This window comes from Eumetopias jubatus, unplaced genomic scaffold (genome assembly GCF_037043125.1).
Source record: "Eumetopias jubatus isolate StellerSeaLion01/CBP00866 unplaced genomic scaffold, mEumJub1_p1.0 scaffold_3, whole genome shotgun sequence".
Taxonomy (NCBI): domain Eukaryota; kingdom Metazoa; phylum Chordata; class Mammalia; order Carnivora; family Otariidae; genus Eumetopias; species Eumetopias jubatus.
The window spans coordinates 70,555,065-70,570,028 of record NW_028274809.1 but is presented as its reverse complement, the minus strand read 5'-3'; positions in this window follow the sequence as shown (position 1 = coordinate 70,570,028).

The following is a 14,964-nucleotide window of genomic DNA, read 5'->3' as shown; positions in this document are numbered from 1 at the left end:
TGTACACGGATTAGCAGAACTCATGATTTCTGACTTAATGGAAGACACTGTCTGGAGAGCAGAATACTATTTCAGCATAATGGTGGGAAAATTGTACTGGGCACCATGATGATGGTGTTGAAGAACAGAATTCCAGTGCCACCATTGGCTGTGACTCAGGAAGACTCCAGCATCACCAAAATCATGTGCACAGTATGTATAAGGCAGATCTGGACTGTCCTGGTTGTATCATCGAAAGACAACATGACTTAGGGCTAGTCACTTAATTATCCTAATAGCCACCCAGGGTTGGCTCACTTTCTTCATTTTTGGAAAAAGGAAAAGGAGTCTGAAGATTCAAGTTCCTTTCAACTCTACATCCATGGCTCAGTGGTCTCAAAGTTAAAAGATTTTTTTCAATTAGTTCTGTCTTAATTCCTTACATTTTTTTGAAACTGTATTTAAAATATAATAACTAAAGTTCTTAAAAATTACAAAATAAAAGAGTAAGAGTGGGGCATTGGAAAAAGTTATCAAGAAAAATTATATTTCATATTTAGTAAGTTTTCTGAACCAAATTGCTTCCGACAGAGAATTTTCTATTTTACTATTTTTACTGCTTTTCTTTTTTTTTTTCTTTTTAGCCCATTAGATAGGTAATTAATGCTCTGAGTTATATTTCAAGCAGGAAGTTTTGTCAATACTAACTAAATAATGACAGCACTTCTGGGCTTATGGACCACGATCATAAAATTTTTTAGTTTTTAGGAGAGCAAAAACATTTCCCTTTCTCAAAGAGCAGACAGTTTCAAGGGTAACATGTGCAATATGCATACACCCCTATCAGAAAAATTGCTTCTTTATAGTTGAGAAAAAAAAATGGTGGCCTACAATGTGTTGGACAAAGTTCTGGTTCCTGTGGAAACCAATGTTCACAGATTCTGACAGCACATGGCCTCCGGATGATCTTGGATCAAACAGCTGCACACAGCATTTTAGTTTGCATTGTCAAATGGAAAATAACCAAAAACTCTCAACTGAAAATTCATGAGTCAGCTTGATATATGTTGACAATGGCATTGGACACACTAGTGCAGATATAACATAGAACCACCCATGAGCTTTACAAGATCTTGAAACATTAATTCTATCTGCCTCCAAAATTGTATTTGTGAAAACAAATAAATTATACTTTCTCTTTTTTAATTATATTTGCTAAAATTTATTTGACTAGTTGGCACTATTTAGAACACCTTTTTAAAAGCAGGACATGTGTTTCTCTAAATGTCATGTGTCTTCCTAAGGTCTGTCCTATATGCTTTTTGGAAGTACTTAGCTTGTAATATATATAGATAACAAATATTTCTTAGGCTACATAATAAAATGAATCATTAATTCCCGCATGACTTAAAAGCTTTTGTTTTTAAACTTGGGGAACATACTTGTATCGAGGGTTATGTTTAATTGTTATCATTTTGTTTTGTTTTGGTCTGAACTTCATCTCATTTTTTATCCTTATGGCTATGGTGTGAAGGATAATTAAATTTCTATTGAGTTTTGTGAACCCTGTGGAGAAAAGATTTATATCCACGTAGGAAATCTTGGAAGCATGAAGTTTTGTACACACATTCTGGGATTTCTGTTGTTACCTTGTTAGAAATCTTGAGAGTTAGCCAAGGAGTAGAAATGTAGAGCATACCCAGAAAATCTGGGGGAAAAATGGGAAGATTTGAGACTGAGAATGTGAAATGTTTAAACTTTTTCAGAATTTATCCTGAGATTGCTGAAATAAATTATCTAGATAAGACTGAGTCTAGAATAGAAGCACAGTAAGAACTGACTTTTGAAATAACAGAAATAAAGGTTCTGATGATAATCAGTCATAAATGACAGGGTTTATACATAATTGTTTTAAGTATTTAACCATGAACAAAATTTTTATTAATCATTTTTAGCATTAGTGAATTTTAAGGTAGACATACAACCAGATACAGTAGGAAAAAATTATAAACTGAAATTATAATAAATTCCTGAAGCCTTTTCTTGTGTATGAAGAGAATGCTTATTCAATATGACATTCCATGTTTAAATAATCCACTGAGTACAGAGAACATGTTTCCAGAACATTTGAACACTAAAACCATGTATGAACTTAACTATCTTATAGAAGCTGAATTTATTAGTCAGTGAAACATTTTAAAAAGAGTGAAATGATTCATAAGAAATGTTATTGTTAATCATTAATAAAGAGTATCATCTGGAAAAACACAAAGCTTTCTGTGGTCTGCTGAATGTATGGGCATAAGCGTGGGAAAGAACCATCAGCATAGCCATGTGTTAAGTTGGAAGGCAGGAAGCAGGGTACAGGTGCAAAACAAAAGCTCTTCTTTTCGGAAAATGTTCATATGCAACTTCCTGGTGGCTAGCTATTGCCAGAAAGAAGAGCTACAGACTGATCCTTCTGATTTGTATTTTGGTGAAATTCCCTGAGTTTTTACCAGTTTATTAAAAGCCAACACTTTATGAGTGGATCCGTATTTTTGCAAGTGCACCTTCTTCGTAATCAGGTGCACTTAGGAAGCATTTCTTTCCACTTAAAACAAAAAGATCACAAAGAAAGCATGGACAATTTTCTCACAAAGGCTGTCCTTGACTAGAATCTTTATTGAGTATTACCGTAATATCATATTCGTTACTCCATGGTCATGGATTGGCCGACTTGGTGTCAGTTTTCTCCCAAATTGATCTTAGTGCAATCACAATAAAAATTCCAACAGGTGTGTGTGTGAAAGAAAATAACAGGCTGACTTTAAAACATATATGAAACACAAGGAGTCAAAATTACTAAGATAGTCTTAAAAAGGAAGAACATAGCTGGGAGACTTCCACTGGCAGATATCAAAACTTACTGTAGAGCTACGAAAATTAAGGGAGTGTGGTACCGCAGCAAGTATAAACCAATACTTCACAGAACAGGAATAGTCCCCAGAATTAGAGCTACACATATATGTCACCTGAATCACAATTGCCCCATTCATGACAAAAGTGTGCAGTACAGAAGGATAAGGATGGTCTTTTCAATAAATGACACTAGGTCAATCAGCTATCCACAGAAGAAAAAGTGTATCTTGACCCTATATTGCACTATACACAAAAATACACACACACAGGGGCATCTGGGTGGCTCAGTCGTTAAGCGTCTGCCTTCGGCTCAGGTCACGATCCCAGGGTCCTGGGATCGAGCCCCGCATCGGGCTCCCTGCTCCGCGGGAAGCCTGCCTCTCCCTCTCCCACTCCCCCTGCTTGTGTTCCCTCTCTCGCTGTGTCTCTCTCTGTCAAATGAATAAATAAAATCTTAAAAAAATATAGACACACACAAATCAACTCAAAATGGATTAAAAACTTGAACATAAGACCTGAACCTGAAAAATTCCTAGATGAAACTTAGATGAAAGATGTTTTAAATAGGATACAGAAAGCACTAACAATAAAAGAATCCTTGAAAAATTGGACTATATTAAAATTACAAACTTCTCTTCATCAAAAGACATTACTAAGAGAATGAAAAGGCAAAGAACAGACTGGGAGAAGATTTTTTTTCAACATATAAAACTTACAAAGACCTCGTATACAAGATAACCCCAGTAAATCAATGAGAAAAAAATAATAAGCCAACTCAATAGAAAAACATGCAAAAGACTTATGCAGGCACTTCTCAAAAGAAAATATACAAATGGCCAGTAAGTATATTAAACCTCATTAGTCATCAGGGAAATGCACTACATATCTATATCTATACAAAACAAAGCAAAAAAGCACAATGAGAAACTGCTTCATATTACTAGAATGGCTACAATGAAAAAGACTGATAATATCAAGTGTTGAGAAGGATGTGGATAATTGGAACTCTCATAAACTGTTGGTAGACAAATAATTTAATACTATCTAATAAATTTGGAAATAAGCATACCCTATGACCAGCAAAAAGAAATTTGGATATATGTCCTCAAAATATTCTTAGCTGTGTTATTTGTAATAGTGTAAATTTGAAAAACAATGCAGTGTTCCTTCACCAACATTTGAGGGACAAATAAATTGAATCATATAAAGACAATAGAATAAAAAATTGTCGGGGTGCCTGGGTGGCTTGGTCATTAGGTGTCTGCCTTCGGCTCGGGTCATGGTCCCGGGGTCCTGGGATCGAGCCCCGCATCGGGTTCCCTGCTCGGCCGGGAGCCTGCTTCTCCCTCTCCCACTCGCCCTGCTTGTGTTCCCTCTCTCACTGTGTCTCTCTCTGTCAAGTGAAGAAAATCTTTAAAAAAAAAAAAAGAATAAAAAACTGTCACTATAAGCAACAATATGGAGACTATCACAAACATAATGTCTAACAAAGGCACCCACAAAAGAATTACATGCTGTATGATACCATTTATATAAAGCTCAAAAAGTGGCAAAGCTAATTACAGTGTTAGAAGTCAAGCTAGTGGTTACCTTGATAGGGGTAGTGACTGAGAGGGCTTGGGTAGGACCTAGTAATACTGTTTCTTCATCTGGTGCTGGATACATGTGTATGTTAACTTGTGAAAATTCGGTGATGTGAGTTTATGGGTTATTTACATTTCTGTATTATATTATACCTTAATAAGAATTTATTTTTTTAAAAAGTCATTATCTTGTCTGTAAATAATTCAAGTTTTGTGGAAGAAAACTTGGCAGTATCTACTAAAATTTTAATACATTTATAGCCTTTAATCAAGCAATTTCATGTTTGAGGTATTACCCTCCTAAAAGATTAGGACAGAGGCACAGAAATAAGTTCATTGCCCCATTGGTCATTGCCTTTTATTGGCACACTGTTATTTCCAGCTGTCATTTCGTGGCAGCACATTCCTCTCATTTCCCCAGACCTATCTGGCATTTCTTGGTTTTCTTTGTTGGTTCCACCCCCACTTGCATCCCCTCCAAAGGTAGGAGGGCCCCACTGCTCTGCCCTGTCCTCATGCCTTCTGTCTAAGCTCTTTCCCCATATGACTTCTTTCAGTCTAATGGCTGGAAGTGACATCTAGATGCCAGTGGCTCCCAATTTTCTTTATCTACTCCCTATCTCTCCCCTAAGCTCTAGGTTCATATATCCAGCATCCAACTTGCCATTTCTACTTGGCCATCTAATGAGCATAGCAGATTTACTATACTCAAAATGGCATTCTTCATACTTACCTTGGTCAAACATATTCTTGCCAGTCTTCTCCATCTCAGTAAATGGTACCTTCATCCTCCTAGTTGTTTGGGACCCAGATCTAGGAGTTCTTCATTACATGTCCTCTTTTTTCTTTTTTTTTTTTAACCATCTATTCAATTCTTCACCAAGATGATTGTTGTCCTTGAGTTTGCTCACTTCTCTTCATCCCCAATGACATCAGTGGGGTCATTAAATCCCAATTAGGTGATTTAAATAGGCCCTTAAATGGTTTCTCTAATTCAGTTCTTCCCTTTTAACAATTCTTTTTTTAGCCAGAGTACCCTTTTTAAATCATAAACCAGATCGTGCCGTTCCCTTCCTTGAGACCTTGCATGGCTTCCCAATGCTTTTAGATTAAAATCTAGACTCTTCCCCACAATGACCCACAAAGTTCTATATTTTCCAGTTCCTGCCTTACATGATACACCTCTTATTACTGACACACACCCCCTCCCGCCCGACCTTGCTCTCTGTACTCCAGTCACAATGGCTTCCCTGGTGCTCCTCCAGCACCCCAAGCCACTTCTGTTCCCTGAGTCTTTGTATTTGCTTTTCCCTTTGCTCACTATGGTCTTACTCTGCAGATAGCTAGTTCATTATCATCCTTTAAGCCTCTGCTCAAATGTCTCCTATTCAGAGAATTCTTCCCTGACCACCCTATCTAACATGGCCTCACCAGTTACTCATCTCATCGCTTTATTTCCTTCACGGCATTTAAAATGAACTGAATTGTTTTAAATATGTACCCATCTACAATTTGTAATCACTTTATTTGTTTACATATTTTCTTCCTTACTAAAATGTAAACTGAATGAGGACAACATCCATATTTATATGCCTTATTCACCAACATCTAATAGATTTGCTGGAAATGGTAGACAATCAAAAAGTTTTTGCTGAATTGAGAAAGTGTCTCTCAGTCACTGCTCTCATCCGATGGTGATTTTGTCCCCCAGGAGGTATTTGACAGTGACTACAGGCATTTTTTATTTTCACAACTTGGGGGAGAGGAGGTGGTGTTGCTGACATCTAGACTGTAGAGACTAAGGATGCTGTTAAGCATCCTGCAGTGTACAGGACAGCTCCCACAAAAAGATTTATTTGGCTGACAATAGTGCTGAGGTAGAGAAACTTGGATGAGGGGAGGCAGTATCTATCTCTTACTATCTGATATCTGCTTGGAGACCCGAACTACATGGAGTGATGGTTCAGCTTCAGATCTTTACCTTTTTAAAACTGCCCACATCCAGCAGCCATAATGAGTGATTGTAATTGACAATTTACCACCAACTATTAGAATAGCCAGGATTTCCCTAACTTGCTCAGCCTAAGCGATTTCCTAATTTTTAGTTTTCTGCATAGTTCAGACTTGAGACGATTTCTAAAATATTTTAGGAGGTATTTGCTTTGTGACTGCCCTTCTGCTTCTCTTCTCTTGTGGATAATTAGAAGGATTTATTCTCTGGAGATGCCAAGTAGGCACCTTTCTCATTACTGAAATTCACTTAGAGAAAAATAAATCAGGATCCAGATGAAAGTGCAGGAAGTGTCCGAGGGAGCTGTTTCAATCCAGAGAAAATAATTTCTACTGTGTATAATCAGAAAGATGCTCAAGAATTCTTTACCTCCTCTTTTTGTAATAACCTTCTTACATCCCCAAAACTGTGTTGAGACAGAATTTATAACTTGCTTAACTTACAGTGCAGAGAAGAGCCTTTACTCCTCAGTATTTTTTTTTTCAGTCAGTACAGGGCCAAGGTCTGGGGTCATGTGAGGTGGGCGATCATAAGTGTCTCAGGATAGACTGAGGATATCAGTTTGAGTAGAAATAATGTTATCATCTATCTTTTAGAAGGCTCCAAGGAGAGAAAACCAAGTAAGTGTCAAGGAATAGCACATTAATGGAAATTGCTGCATAAAGAGAAGAAAAATACTACAGAAGGTGGGGAATAAGCCCAGAATGGTGTTTCTTCCATTCAAAGCCATGGCTCTTGAGAAGGGACATGTCACAGAAAACCTCCTGCAATATGTGAGTGTCACATCACTCCCTGTCTTAAGCATGACTAGGGAGGAGAGAGGGCAAGAAGCTCTCTCTCAGGTAAAATTATATTCAGAGCCCTTGTCTTAGTCATTTCAGGCTGCTATCACAAAGTGCCATAGATTGGGTGACTTATAAACAACAAAATTTATTTTTCACAGTCTGGAGGCTGGGAAATCTAAGACCAATGCACCAGCATGGACAAATTCTTGTGAGAGCCCCCTTTCTGGTTTATAGCCAGGGCCTTTGTGCTCTGTCCTCGAATGGCAGAAAGGACCACTATAGGTCTCTTTTATAAGAACATTAATCCCACTCATGAGGGCTCCACCCTTATGACCTAAGCCCCACCTCCTAACACCATCATCTTTGGGGGTCAGAATTTCAACGTATGAATTTGGGGGTGGCAGGACACAAACATTCAGACCATAGCACTTGTCTACTCTTTCCTGCCTCCCCTACCAGGGTTTTCTAAGTTTACCTTCCAAATAAACTACCAGCACTGAATCCTTGAAAATTAGGTTCTTCTTCTGGGAAGACCCAGACTAAAACAGACCTGGGGAAAAGCACACAAGAATCCTGCCTCCAAGGCCAGTGGGCTATGGCACCAAAGACTGAGGAAAATAGAAGGTGCCACTCTTCTATGAGGCAAGAAAAAGTATGTTTGCTCCAGAGAAGTCATGGAAAAGGGGAACGAGGGGCATAAAGCTGTGCAGGGGGATAATGGAAAGAGAAGAGGAGGAAGGAGATAGAAGGATTGGGGAATCTAGAAAAACTGGGGAGAAAAACTATACCAAATGGAGTGTATCTATAAGGCAGAAGGGTCTGGTATGTGCAGTTTCCCCAGTAAACTTGACTTTGCTCACTAAGGAACTCAGTGGGAGCATCTTCTCTTTGCAGATGGTCGGAGGTGCTGAGTGCTATCTAATGGTGGATGTGATGTACCTACAGAAATCACCTGTAGCGACAGCTAGACATCTGGCTTATATTTTTATTATTTACAATACTTAGCTCAGGGCAAAGGCACACAGTAGCTTCAATGAACCATAAGAAAACTTATTCTTCTTAAACAACTGCATAAATAGATGTTCTGTTCCATCTTTTGATAGGCATATCAATTAATAATCAGTGATAAACATTTTCTGTGCTCTCTGGTTGAAATTGCTTCAGTTTCAAAGCATACCTATCATATTCATTTATTTCCTTATTTGTTCTACCCCAGGTGAGTACACACAGATACACACACACACACACACACACACACACAGAGAGACAATATGCCATAGCTCTTCTAATACAGTTACTTGAACACTCACAGAATTCAGGTTCCGTGCTGCTCAGGAAAGCCCAAGAGAATAAAACTCATCGAATCATTCAACAAATATTTATACGACAAATATTTGTAAGTTATTGGAGACTCAAAGACGAAAAAATAGGGTTCTTGTCTTCAAAGAGGTCTCAGTCTGAATTATGGTCATTATTCTCTCTACAATACTCCCCTTTCAGTGTGAACCATTGGGGGGGGTCATTCCATGGAAAATGCCTACATCTCATTCAGTTCTGCTCTTTGAGGACAGACTTGTTGTGCCGTTAGTGTATCATGTTGTCTTTCTTTAAAGGGAACCCTTAAATGTACTTCTCTTTATCCCGGGAATGTGGGAGTACATACCAAAATGTAAGCACATGTATTAATATCTTTCTCATCCCCAGGCTTCCTTTTAACCACCCACTCCCTTGATATTCTGCCCAAAAAGCAAAGCAGAATTTCCGGACATTTTGTTAAAAAAAAAGTTGAGAAACACACAAGTCCATTTATTTGGAAGTCACAGTCAACGTGTGTTGATGGCTATTATATGTAATATATAATGGACTTGAGAACACTACGCAAGGGTGGAGGAAGAAAGCTGGAGAGCAATAGGGCATGGAGATAGTCTTGAAGTACAATGTGAGGCCTTTGTGAAAATCTATAGGCTTTCTTTTTAAAAAGGTAATTTTACAATTTAATTTATTACTGGCTTTGGAGACTGTCAGTGTCATTCTTTGGAAATTGCCCATTTGAACACCTCAGAAAATCTGATGGATAAAATGAAAAGTAGAGAGGGAAAATAGTCAAGAGGCTTAAGTTGTAAGTTACAAATCTAGTGATTCTGATTTTAACCTTCAAAGAGAAAGAAAAATAGTTTCTGGCTTGAAAAAGAACAATTATGCACTACTGCTTGTTTTCAAGCTCAATTCTTCTATAAGCCCTTAAAAGATAAATCCAACTATAAATCACCTTGGAAAATGGACTTGGAATCTGAGTGGGACTGCATTGTTTGTTTTTTGCTTCTTTCTACACTTGATTTGTGTTTAAAGAAGAATTATTTTGACTCTAACAAATTCATCTAATGGATTTCAAAGTATATCTCACTAATAACCTAATATTTTTTAACCACTATGTTTAACACCTAGTTGTTTCTCTGAACAACAAATATATGAAATATATTTAACATATATATATGTAAATATATATAACATTTATATATTTATGTATATAAAGGCAAGCCAACGAGTATTAAAGCAGATACTTAGTTCTTCACCACATTGTATGGGATGCCCAAAGTGGACTTCCTTTCCTTTTCTATCTCTCTCTCTAATTTTATGCTTTTTAATGCCATCACACACACACACACACACACACACACACACACACACACAACATTGCTCCTGACCTTGAAGGAGTTTACATTTTTATTAAAGAGATAATATTTTATTTACACATAACAGATGGAAAGCAATCTAAGGCTCTTTACGTTTGTTTTGTTTTTTTAAATTAAGGACTACAGGAACTCAGGAAAGGGCAGGATCATTCTTGTTTATAGGAGTTTGTCAAAGATCAGTGAATCCAATCCATTTCCATTTGGGAAATGACTGCTGGAGGATGGTGAGATTGAAGCTGGGCATCAGCGAGATGCTTCAAAAAGGCACTAACCCCTGCTGACTGCAGAGGTGTGGGGGTTGGGGGTTGGGGTTGGAGGATGTGGGACAGGTGAGGCTGTGGTTGGGCAAAGCAAGTCCAAAGAATGAAATATGATCAGAGAAGGAAAGTGGAGCCTGGTGACAAAAGGACTTGAAGGAGTGACATGACATAGCAATTTGCCTTGCTGTAACTGCAGCAAGTAGGAACTCATATGTTCAAAGAAGCTCTTATTACAGTTTCTATTGACATACGTGATTAAATCAGCAAAATCCCTTGTCTTGGATGAAAAGAAATCTGGCTTTCTCCAATTGAAAGATAAAAACTTTCCTAAGGTTTAAATAGACACTGAGGTGAGAAATCCAGTCATTTTTTTCAGCTATGACTAAGTGATGAGTTATTTTTCTCAAACATCATAATATATATTAAATAATATGACATGATTTTCAGGCATCTTAAGTATATGAAGAGCCAGAATTTCCAGTCCTTCCATAGGAAATCAAAATTAGTATAGAAAAAGGATTTTAAAAAAAATACAGGCCCAGACAAATGCTTTTTTCCTTTTTTTTTTTAAGAGAGAGGGAGAGGAGTTGGAGGAGAGGGAGAGAGAGAATCTTAAGCAGGCTCTACACTCAGCATGGAGCCCATGGGGCTTAATCTCACAACCCTGAGATCCTGACCTGAGTAGAGATCAAGAATCAGATGCTTAACTGACTGAGGCACCCAGGCACTCCTCTTTCTCTGCTTTCTAAGCTGACATAAAATTAATGAAACTTTGGCTAGGGATGGGAAATGTGCTATATACAAGAAATTAATTAGGCTGTACTGCAGAATCAGATGACAGATTTGAATGTTCATGTTACCCAAACCAGTTTTGCTTGATTACTGAGAACCCTGAAGGTGGAAAACTCAACCAAATAAACACTCAAAAGATATTTTAGAATTTCTCAGTATTTATTTTTATCTCAGGTTTCCCCTGTATATGAACTTAAGGCCATTGCACTTAGTTAATTATTACCTTTAAATCTACATAAGATTTGTAACTTCATTTTAAAAAATATATTGCTTGGGGCGCCTGGGTGGCTCAGTCGGTTAAGCATCTGCCTTTGGCTCAGGTCATGATCTTGGGGTCCTGGGATTGAGCCCGGGTCAGGCTGTCTGCTCAGTGGGGAGTCTGCTTCTCCTTCTCCCTCTGCCCCACCCCCGACTCTTGCTCTCTCCCTCTCTGTCTCAAAATAAATAAATAAAATCTTAAAAAAATATATACTGCTTATTCATTAAAGGGAAATAACAAGAAGCATCATTGTTTAAGCCAGGAGTTGGCAAACGCCTTCCCAAAGTGCTAGATAATAAATATTTTAGACTTAAACTACACAACTCCACTATTAGAGAGTCAACACAGCCATAGACAAAGCAGAAAAAAATGAGCATGGCTGTGCTATAATAAAACTTTATAAAATAGATATCTATCCCAGAGGTGTCGTCTGTCTACCCCTCATCTAAATGATACTGCCACCATTAAAGTAATTGTTAAACCTCTTCCAAATTGAACACTAGAATAAGCCTTCCTACGGCTGTCTATAACTACTGCTTGGGGTTGAGGTTGCTATATGGAAACGGGGGGGGTTATTTTGATAAACAAGTGCTATTTATCAATAAATATTATGCACCCCTCTTCAACTTTTCTTATTTTAAATTTTAATTCTGAAATATGTCAAACTGGTAGACAAGTAAGAAAATAACAGAAGACACCATTATACTTACCACACAGATACAACAATAGTTAATGTCTTCATACTTGCTTAAGATCATTTTAAAAGAAATAAAATGTTACAGATAAAATTAAATGCTTATTCCAACCCTATTCTCCCTTCTCCCAGGCCAAAAGGTTAATTCTACCTTTGTAGTTAATCTGTCTTTTCTCTCTGGTTGCTTTTAGGATTTCCTTATTGTCTTTGATGTTCTGAAATCTGTGGATTTGTATCTTTTATCAAATCAGAAAAATTATCAAGAAATAGTTCTTTAAATGTAATATCATCTCTATTTTGTTTTCTTTCCTTCTGGAATTCCTATTTCAACATACGTTGTATCTTATATCCTCCTTTTTTCTCACTTCTGTCTTGTACTTTATCTTTCTTGCAGCAATGGGGGTAATTTCTTTAGGTCAGCTTTCCAGTTCATTAATGCCCTCTTAAATTGTCTAATCTTTATGTCAACTGAATTTTTAATTTCAAGGATTTTTTCATTTCTAAAGATACATATTTCTTTTTTAAATCTCCTGTATATTTTATAGTGTCATATTTTTTGAGATTTATTTCTATTCCATCTCTTTTTTTATTCTAATCATTTTGTTTTATAGATTATTTCAGATTGTTGGATTATATTCTGTTTGACTGCAGGGAAAGAAGGCTATATAATCCTCATGTATGTCTTGTGTGCTCATTTTCCCTCATGGCTTGTTATTTATTTTTGTGTGAGAGCTCATCATAATGGAAAACTGTTCTTTCTTTGTATGTTTTGTTTTGTTTTCCTGCTGGAGTCCTTGCACTTACAGAAATGTTACTCTGGAACGGTTTTGTGTTTGTTTTTGCTAGGTGCTCCAAGAATTTCACCTAACTGAAGACAGTCTTCTTGTTAATTTCTCAGATTTAGGCATGTCCACACCCATGGATTCTAAAAATTTGGACAGTCTTAGAATTTTTATTTTTCATAGACGAGGTTTTTTTCCCTCTTTAGAATCCCAGACAAAGGCAAGTTTCCTTCTTGCTTTCTTGTGCCAATAGATAGAATTTTTCTATCTCCCCCTTTCATTGAGAAGATAGCCCTTCTATTATCCCAGCTTTGTGACAGGGTGTGATGCTTTAGCTCCCTCATCTTGCCTGAGCCCCTGTACCTCTGTGGGCTTTAAGGCCCTTCTAGATATACCTGAAGACTTCAACTTGGCGCAGTTTTCTTTTTGGTTGCTAGAATAGCAGGCCCTGAATTTACCACTCTGATTTTCAGTATCCCTCTTATTTCTGTCATCTTCTTGCTTTTGAACCCAGGTATGTGATTAAGCATTATGTTATTGTATATATGCATCTTTTCTATGTGTTTGTAATTGAACAACAAATCTCTGACTTACTTATTTTGTCATGTTGCTGGAGTCACTCTTTAAGTCATTATGGTATCAATCCAAAGATTTGTATATTGATGATAATTTTTTTAGTTACAAAGCTATTTTGGAGTCTTTTTAAAAGACACCCTAAAAAGTGCTTTCATTCTTGAATACAAATTACATGCTGTCTCAGAATTTGTCTATTTGAGTTGAGTCTAAACAAAAAGTCTGTTAATTATTTATAAATAGAAGGATCATTGAAAAATTCTTTGAGTTTAGATACTATTTCCCATGAGTATATAATATATAGTATTAATGGTGCTATACATTCAACTTTTTTAAAAATATAAAGATTTCACAATTTTCTCTTGATATGTCATTGAAATGTTTATCATTATGACAAAAGAAAATGGCACACTCCATGATCAAAGATGCTTTTGCAGGTATATTTGGAAATTAATATTTGCACTGGAGGAAAATGCATGGCACTACACACTCACAAATTGTACCCACACTGCCAAAAGTCCAAGCATTTAATGTGACTTGGAAACAGAATTTGAATATTATATCTATAATTGTGCTAATTCTGCCCCAAATAAGGATCAGCATTGCAACTAACTTTCTGGTTCTTATTAAGATGCTTCTTTCCAGTGACTGGACCATATACAGAGGACTTCTGAAACTGAGAACACATGTAAAAGTTAAAGGCTTGTAGTTCTTAATATCCTTTCTTCATTATCATCCTGCAAAACAGGATTTTTAGAAAGTGCTTCTGAATTCAATTGTCCTCACATGGTTGAGACTGTGCCTTGGGAGGCACCATGTGCTGAAATGCTGAGCCTAAATGCATGTTGATGCTAGCGTCTTCCTGGAAGATGTAACACCCCCTGCAAAGAGTTTATAGCATTTAATAAATATCACAAGTGTAAGCATTTCAAACTGGAAGTTAAAAAATCATGTGACAGCTAGAGTCAGTTTGTTTATACATTTAGGCACTCATGTTTGTCTGATTATGGCATGGATACAGTAGACAAGCAATCTGGGCCAGTCAAGCCAACAGCTAGCTTTTCTGGTGAACAGATTGACCCAATTCTCACTTGTTAGAATTTGTTTCCAACCCTTATCTCATCAGCTTCTACTTTTCTCTTGATCTCATCCGTTTGTGTTTTCTTGATTATTGGAATACCTCCCTTGGAAGTCCAGATTTCAGTCTGTTCTATACAGTTACAGAAGTGGTAGCTCTTGCATCATCTTTTCTTTAGTCATTGGGTGAGGCCCAATTTTTCCCCTTTGATCTAATTAACATTTTTTCCTCTAAGAGTCACTTTAAGAGTGACCTTTCTTCTTTATTTCTCATAAAACTCATTCTAACTTGGGTGTGCATTGGGAGGAGAGGAAGTAGAGCAAAAGATCTCTGCAGTCTGGCTTAAGTCAAAACACTTTTTTTTTTCTCTCTATGATTTTTCTCGGGAGATTTTTAGTTCCTTCCCATGAAAGGTATCTTATCTGATACCATAAAGGTTTCCAAGCTCTGCAATGCTAAGAGGTTACAAAGGTGAGTAATTTATCAATTTTAAATGCATTAGAGTTATTTCTCAATCTTGTATTTTCTGCTTTACAAGTGCTTCCTGATGCATTTCCTGCAAGTGAACTTTTCC